The sequence below is a fragment of the Bubalus bubalis genome, chromosome 6, assembly GCF_019923935.1.
Source record: "Bubalus bubalis isolate 160015118507 breed Murrah chromosome 6, NDDB_SH_1, whole genome shotgun sequence".
NCBI lineage: Eukaryota > Metazoa > Chordata > Mammalia > Artiodactyla > Bovidae > Bubalus > Bubalus bubalis.
In genome coordinates, this window is record NC_059162.1 from 87,044,576 (window position 1) to 87,052,907 (window position 8,332).

The following is an 8,332-nucleotide window of genomic DNA, read 5'->3' on the forward strand; positions in this document are numbered from 1 at the left end:
ACATAGACTTAAAGATCTGTAGCTGTTCCCCTGTGTAGATGTCCCAGTGAGGGAAGCGAATGTGCAGTCAGGCATACAATGATAAGACATGCTCCTTGGAGATCAGTCCCACACTAATGACCAGCTAGGGACCTCGGGAAAGTAACGCCTCTGAGCCTCACAGTATGGCTGTAAGAATCACAATGAACTGGTAGATACGAAGGTTATATAAAATGAGATAGTGTGCAAAGGGCTCAGTGCCATGCCTCGTTCTCAGCATGTGCCCAACAGGGGCCAGTTATGCCAGAGAGTCTCTTGAAGACTCAGAGCCACTAGTCCTTGTAAGTTCTCCCTTATAACATGGGGGCTGGAAGCCTGGCAACTATGCTTTTATAAAGTACCTGATCCCCGAGTGTGTTAGTTTGCTAGGGCTGCCATAACAGAGAATAGCAGACTTAACAACAGAAATGTATCTTCTCACAGTCCTGGAGGCTGGAAGCCTGAGATTAGGAGAGGCCTCTCTCAGAGTGTGAAGAAAAGGGATCCCCTCCCACACTGTTGGTCTGAATGTAAACTGGTGCAGTCACTATGGAGAACAGTATGGTGGTTCTTTTAAAAACTTAAAGTAGAATTGCCATGTGATCTAGGAATCCCACTCCTGGACATATATCCAGAAAAGATGAAGACTCTAATTTGAAAGGATATTTGTGCCCCAATATTCATTGTAGCACTCTTTATGATAGCCAAGACATGGCAGCAACACAAGTGTTCATAAATAAATGGATAAGGAAAATATGACATAGAAATATATACACACACACAATGGAATATTACTCAGCCATAAAAAGAATGAAATAATGCCATTTGTGGAAATATGGGTGGAGCTAGAGATGATTTTACCAAGTGAAGTAAATCAGAGAAAAACAAATATATGATATAACTTATATGTGGAATCTAAAAAACAGTACAAAAGAACTTATTTGCAGAACAGAAACAGGCTCACAGAAATAGAAACCACACTTATGACTACCGAAGGGGAAGGGGTGGAGGAGGGATAAATTAGGAGTACAGGATTAACAAGTACACATTACCATATATAAAACAGATAAACAATAAGGATTTACTGTATAGCACAGGGAACTATATTCAATATCTTATAATAACCTATAATGGAAAAGAATTGAGAAAAAGAATATATATACATACACATAAGACTGAATCATTTTGCTGTACACCTGAAACTAACACAATATTTGCCTATTGTAAATCAACTATACTTCAATAAAGAAAAGGGATAACCCCCTCTCCTTGGCTTGCAGTTGGCCACATTCTCCCTGTGTCTTCACATGATCTTCCTTCAGTGTGTGTCTTAATTTTTTTCCTATAAAAAGACATCAGTCACATTGTTTAAGTTCCACCCATACCTTAAATATCTCTTTAATGACCTTATCTGCTATCACTCACATTCTACTGAGGGTTAGGACTGCAACGTATGAATTTGAGGCAGGGGATTTGCAGTTCAGCCTCTAACCCAGAATGTGGGTTAGAAACACAGGTAGTATTTGAAAGACAGAAGAGAAGCAAATGACATTCTCTTGGTCTTTGGTTGGCATAAGATTTCTCCAATGTCTGCAGCGTCCAAGAATCTTCTTGAAAATCACCCATTTTCTGCTGCAGACAGCCCAGATCATGAGCAGTAGGTTCCTACAGTTTCTGCACCACCGCTATCTTGAACACCGGCAGTGGTTTCTCTAACCTTTATTCCCTAATAGCTTTGCTGCTGCTGCTGCTGCTGCTGCTAAGTCGCTTCGGTCGTGTCCGACTCTGTGCGACCCCATAGACGGCAGCCCACCAGGCTCCCCCGTCCCTGGGATTCTCCAGGCAAGAACACTGGAGTGGGTTGCCATTTCCTTCTCCAATGCATGAAAGTGAAAAGTGAAAGTGAAGTCGCTTCAGTCGTGTCCGACTCTTATCAACCCCATGGACTGCAGCCCACCAGGCTCCTCCGTCCATGGGATTTTCCAGGCAAGAGTACTGGAGTGGGGTGCCATTGCCTTCTCCGCCCTAATAGCTTTGGAGGTATCTAATTTCCTATACAAATTCATTTCTATTTGAGATACCTACAGTGATTTTTGATTTATTGACTGAATCTTGAAGGCTACAGTAACTATTAATTTAAATGGGGTGGGATGGTTGGTGAGTAGAGTTTCAAGGAAACCATTAAAAAGAAGACAGTGGCAAGTCAGACATGAATAGATCCTGGAGAAATTGAAGACAGGATGTTTGGAATTCATTCTGTGGTCTAGAACATTATAGATTTTTCTCACTATAACATCCCTAAGAGCAGAAAGCATAAGCCCCCATGGATTCTGACAGCAATTGCTACAAGTAAGAAAATTCTTTGAAATCTTTAAAACTCACCCCAATTTTTCATGTGTGTTATAATATGTTCATTTGTTTTAATGTAAAATAATATTTTTAATTATTAACCATCAAATAAAATGAACATTCTAGAGTGATGCTACATTTATCCTATGGTTTTGAATACTGTCCAAACCTGGTCACTAACCACACACAGCTTGAGAGCACAGCCCAAGGCAATATGGAACCACTGAGTGGTCCTAAGGAACAAAGTAAAATAAAGCAGTTGCTTTTGAATGATTTCTGTGCTGCTGTGTGGAGGGTGGGAGGAGGCAAGCATGGGAGCAAGGAGATATGTTAGAGGCTGTTGTAACAATCCAGGTGAATATGATAAGACACCAAAATAAGGCTCTGGAGCCAAGGTACCTAAGAGAGCTTGTGCGGGTCACTGTCACCTCTGACTTCAGCAGAAAATACAAGCAGGTCAAAACATGTGACAGCCAAGGTCCTTCCCAATCCAAAGGTATTGGGATTTATTCCTGCTTCTCTTCAGCTCGTGCTAGCCTCTTAATCCATTATTAATCTGCATAGTTTATTTCATGCAAAGGTCAGCCTCACTTAAAGAGGACTTTTGCTGCTAGTTTGCTAATGAGACGAAAATCTGTAGACTTGTTTGTTTTAAAGCTGAAGAGGAAGTTCTAGATCTAAGAAAAATTGATCTTTTGATAGAGGTGTCTAGTTTCCAATTCTAATCTGACATATAGAATATGCCATACATACCTAGCATATAGGAGGTGCTCAATAAATACCTGTTGAATTACCAAGTGAATGAATAAATGACAACTTCCAGTGCATTCACATGCATCTTATAACAAGTCTTCCCTTATGCTATTTGTGTACCTTACATTATCTTGGCACTTCATCCCACAGTTTAAGGCCTTGTTCATATATGTGCTGTTCCCTCTGCTTATAATGTCTTTTGCCTCTTAATCCATCTGGAAAATGTCTGCTCACTTGTCACAACTCAGCTTAAATATCACATTGTCAAAGAAGAGAATAGATATGTAAGTTGAACACACACATTTAGAGTCACACAGACCTTGGTTCAGATCCAGGCTTTAAGATATATATAGTGAGAGGGTGTCCCAGTAATCTTTTCTCATAAACTTTTGGTTTCTTAAATTATAAGTAAAATGAGAAAGAAAAATCATTTTGCCAGATCCAGCCATCATTTTCCATGGCTGTGAACCATAGTTCTACAGGCAGCCCAACCTGGTAACAGTACCAAGCTTCATGTCTACTTTTGCTGACTGTCTCAAACTTCTGCCCACATAGAAACATGGCCATAGGCTGGATAGCAAATATATCTGATGACACTAAATCTCAGCCATATACTAAAAGCACCAGATCTTTAACTCCATTCTCAATTTGACTTGGGTCGAAATGTTCCTGATGCTTGTGCACCACTCTGCCTGGAGGATCGCATGCTTTAGGTTGACCGAGGCTGGTCAGTGCTCCTCAGAAAACTTGAAAACTGCCGTTATTCATATGTGGTTATTCAGGGATTCATGTAGAATTCATGACAAGGAATCAATTGAAAATGTAGAACTCTTTCTTCTTCCACCAAATCCACACCTTCACGTTACACCTGAGTCCACCTGGATGACTCACCAAACAGGGCTCATGGTGTGTTTTAACCACTGTCAACCTCTGGGTTTTGGGGCTCACAGGTATGCCTAGTTGCAGCCTTTACTCTCAAGCTTGTTTTCCATAAGAAACCCTGAAGTACTTAAATTGTACTTTTGTCATTACCCATCCAGAGGCCTAAACAAAATGAAATGTATTTAGAAGGCATGGGAAGCTTGAAATGTATTTAGAATCATGGGAAGCTTGAAATAAACTTCAGAGTGATACCAAACCCATTAATATACAACTTGACTTTCACATTGCAAACCTAGCATCATTATCATCCTTCACAACAAAATAAGTTTTGAGGCTCGCTGGATTTCCACCCTTAGGCAAGTTTCCTAAACTCTCTTAGCTTCAGTTTTCTCATTGTAAATCGTGAGTAATAATCCCCATTGTGAGACCTCAGTACAGTATGTTAACAAACCTGGCACACAGGAGATGTTTAGTCAACAGCGTCTGTAATTATGTCTCCAAAAACTCTTTCGTTCATAGGATGTGTTTCCTTTCTCAGTACCGTGAATACAGAATTTCCTCACCTATTGACTGGGTAATATAATACCAAAGTCATAGGACTGTTAGGGCTTAAGTAGATAAGACACATAAGATTTACAATCTCATCACAATTCTAATTTGCATTATCCTAAAATTGAACATGCTTCCACTAGAGTCTTTGAGTGTTTCATGTATGTCTTTGGGAAGGATGGGTGAATAACATGTGTTGGATGCCTACCACAGGCCAGTTGTGTATAATGCGATTTTGATACATTATCTCCTTGGATCTACCCCCAGACTCTATAAGGAGAAATTGAATCCCCATCACAAGATGAGAATATAGATGCTATGGAAAAGCTGAGGAACTCACCAGGTGTGATGCCATGTTCTTTGCATCATTCTGCAGCATAACTGAGGCCAAAGCAGATGTTCCATAAGTGTCAAAGAATGCTCCCACAGATGATAAGACCCCTCCTCTGAGGCAAAATGTTCACTACAGTTCAACACTTGAGAGCATCCTGGGGCCAAATTGCCTTAGCTCTTTTGCCTTCCAACACTCTAACTGTGGATACATTCTTAACCACTCTGTGCCTCAGTTTCAATCAATTGTAAAATGGAAATCACAATAGCATCTACCTTATATTAGTGGGTTTTTTTGAGAATAAATACAGTAGTGTTTGTAGATTATTTTGCATAGTGCCCAGCACATAGTAAGTTCTCATTTAATGCCTCTCCTAAAGTGATAGGTCTCAGAGCCCTTTGAGTAGCACTGCGGGAATGACTCAAGAAGCCACCCATCAAGCTGTGGTAGGTCTGGGCCTTGGGAGCCTGCAGACACTTGGATACTGTTGCTGGTAGGAAGCGGGGCCCATTTCCAGCTGTAACAGCCTCACAGTTGACAAAGGGATGGTGTTCATTTCCTTCAAAAGTTGTTTGGCTCTCTTTCCAAGGCTTTAGGGCAACTGCTGTTTCACTAGGAAGCTCTCTGAAGCTGTGAGTCAACAGTCGCTCATCCTGGGAGGTGATTCACACGCCAGAGTGTGCGGTCCACAAATGGTGTGGGGGTGGTACCTCTGGGGGAGAGATTGACGTGCCCCCAAATGAGTTGTTTGTGATCACAGGCTGCTCATGAGCAGACATGAGAACAGATGCACCAATTAATTTCTTGTCAGGTCCCCTCCACACTCCTTCAGGAGGGTCACAAATGTTGCTCGAAAAGATGTCGAACTTGGACATGAGAACAGTCATCCCCCAACCTCTCAGTCCTTTACAAAATGAGGGCTGGTTAAAGAGTCAGAATGAGGAATGAGAGATTTGGATCATTCCAAGATTTATGTTATTCATTTTGAGGTAAGACGGGTGAATTCCTGAGAAACTGACTGGAGAAGGACTTTGAAGCTGAAGGCAATTTCAGTGGGGTGAGAGTTTTGCCCCTAGTTTTTTACTTGATAATAAAAACTTTAAGATAAAAAAAAAAAAAACAATTAACCCATTACTTATCTGTCCGTTTCTTCCAATAGACTGTGTGCACCCCAGGGGTCCTAATCTTAGATTCAGGACTGGGAGTCCTGTGTTGGCCATGTGCCAATAAACCTGGATCTGAATCTGAGACAAGTTCTAGACAAGTTACTTAACTTCTCAGGGCCTTAGTTTTCTTCTCTATAATATGGAGACTCAGAATAATACAAACCTGGTAGAGCTGTTAGGAACATTCACTGATCTAATATGGTTCTACTCAAAATGGGATCCATGGACCAGAGCCCATCTATCAACTGTTACCAGTCCTTGGCCAGATACATACAAAAAGTGAACATAATTTTTTGGGAACCACTACAGCAATTGCGCATTTCAGCTATAGTTTTATTATATTCAGTGAAAGTATCAGCTCATAGTAGATAAAGGTTTAAAAAACAAACTGGTCCTTCATCACAATGAAGTTAAATAGTTAAATGTAGAATATTTAAGCATCTCCTTTTTAAAATACATATTGTTTTATTATAAGTATCTTCCTTTTCTTTTTTCTTTGTGGTTGTTTTTGAGCTTTATGGGTGGGTAGTATGGTTTCGATTTCAGGATTTTTAAAGAGATATTTTAAATATTTATTATTAAAAGTGGGTGTCGTAGACTTAAGAACACTAATTAAAGAACTTAGTAAACATAAGGATTTTGGATTTGATTCTAAGATGGTGCAAGAGAGTTGGGGTTCTAAGTGGGAACCCTGGGAGCATAGTGAGGGAGGGGCTTCTGTGAAATCTCATTCTTAAACAGTGTGGTTCACGGTAGACTCTCCTCCTTGGTTCTACTGTTGGAAAAGCCTTCTTGATGAGCTCTTGATTGACAGCAGTCCTTCCCACCTTATAGTGCATTCCAGAGGTAGAGTATGAGTTTTGCTTAATATCAACTCATTTAATATTGGATAAGAACAAATATTGGGCCACTATAACTGTCATAAAAGTGATTCTTTTGAAATCTGCCAGTTCACAGGCATTTAAAGTGCTCTTGATGTTCTTCATAAAAAGAGAGATGAATGACAGCATTGTTGTTGTTCAGTCACTAAGTCTTGTCTGACGCTCTGTGACCCCATGGACTGCAGCGCACCAGGCTCCTCTGTCCTTCACTATTTCCCAGAGCTTGCTCGAATTCATGTCCATTGAGTCAGTTATGCTATCTAACCGTCTCATCCTCTGCCTTCCCCTTCTCTTTTTGCCTTCAGTCTTTCTCAGCATCAGGGTCTTTTCCAATGACAGCATAATGTAGCAGAAAGAACACAAGCTTTGGAATCAGGCATAACTGGGTTTGATTTTTAACTCTGCCACCTAGTGACCAGCAAGTTACCTGATCTCTGGACCTCAGCTGCCTCACTAGTAAAATGGGGATTATAATCCTAACTACATAGGGTCTTTGTGAGAATCAGCAGTGGTATTTGCAGTATGCTCCTGACATAGAATATTTCAATAATTGTTAGCATGTATTGCCCCCATTTTTCCATGAAAAAACTTCCGTGAATAAACTAATTTCAGGTCAGTCCAGTCGCTCGGTCATGTTCAACACTTTGCGACCCCATGGACTGCAGCATGCACATTTCCCTGTCCACCATCTCCCGAAGCTTGCTCAGACTCATGTCCATTGAGTCGGTGATGCCATCCAACCATCTTGTCCTCCATTGTCCCCTTCTCCTTCTGCCTTCAGTCTTTCTCAGAATCGGGGTCTTTTCTAATCAGTTGGCTCTTTGCATCAGGTGGCCAAAGGATTGGAGCTTCAGAGACGGCCACAAATTTTGTACTATTCCTCTCAATGAGAGGCGGAGTTTAATTTGCCTCCCCTCAATCAGAGCTGGGCTCATCTCTTACTTGACTATAGAATGTAGCAGAGTCATGTTCTAGGACTTATAAAACTAGGTTGTAAGAAATCTTGCAGTTTTCACCTGGGCCTTTTAAAAAATTTTCAATGCCATCTGCTATGTAAAGTGAAAGTGAAAGTTGCTCAGTCATCTCTGACTCTTTGCAACCCCATGGACTATACAGCCCATGGAATTCTCCAGGCCAGAATACTGCAGTGGGTAAACTTTTCTTTGTCCAGGGGATCTTCCCAACCCAGGTCTCCTGCATTGCAGGTGGATTCTTTACCAGCTGAGCCACAAGGGAAGCCCAAGAATACTGGAATAGGTAGCCTATCCCTTCTCCAGAGGATCTTCCCAACCCAGGAATTGAACTGGGATCTCCTGCATTGCAAGCAGATTCTTTATCAACTGAGCTATCAGGAAAGCCATCTGCTATGCCAGTATCTGACTACTCTATGTTCTCCATGCTGT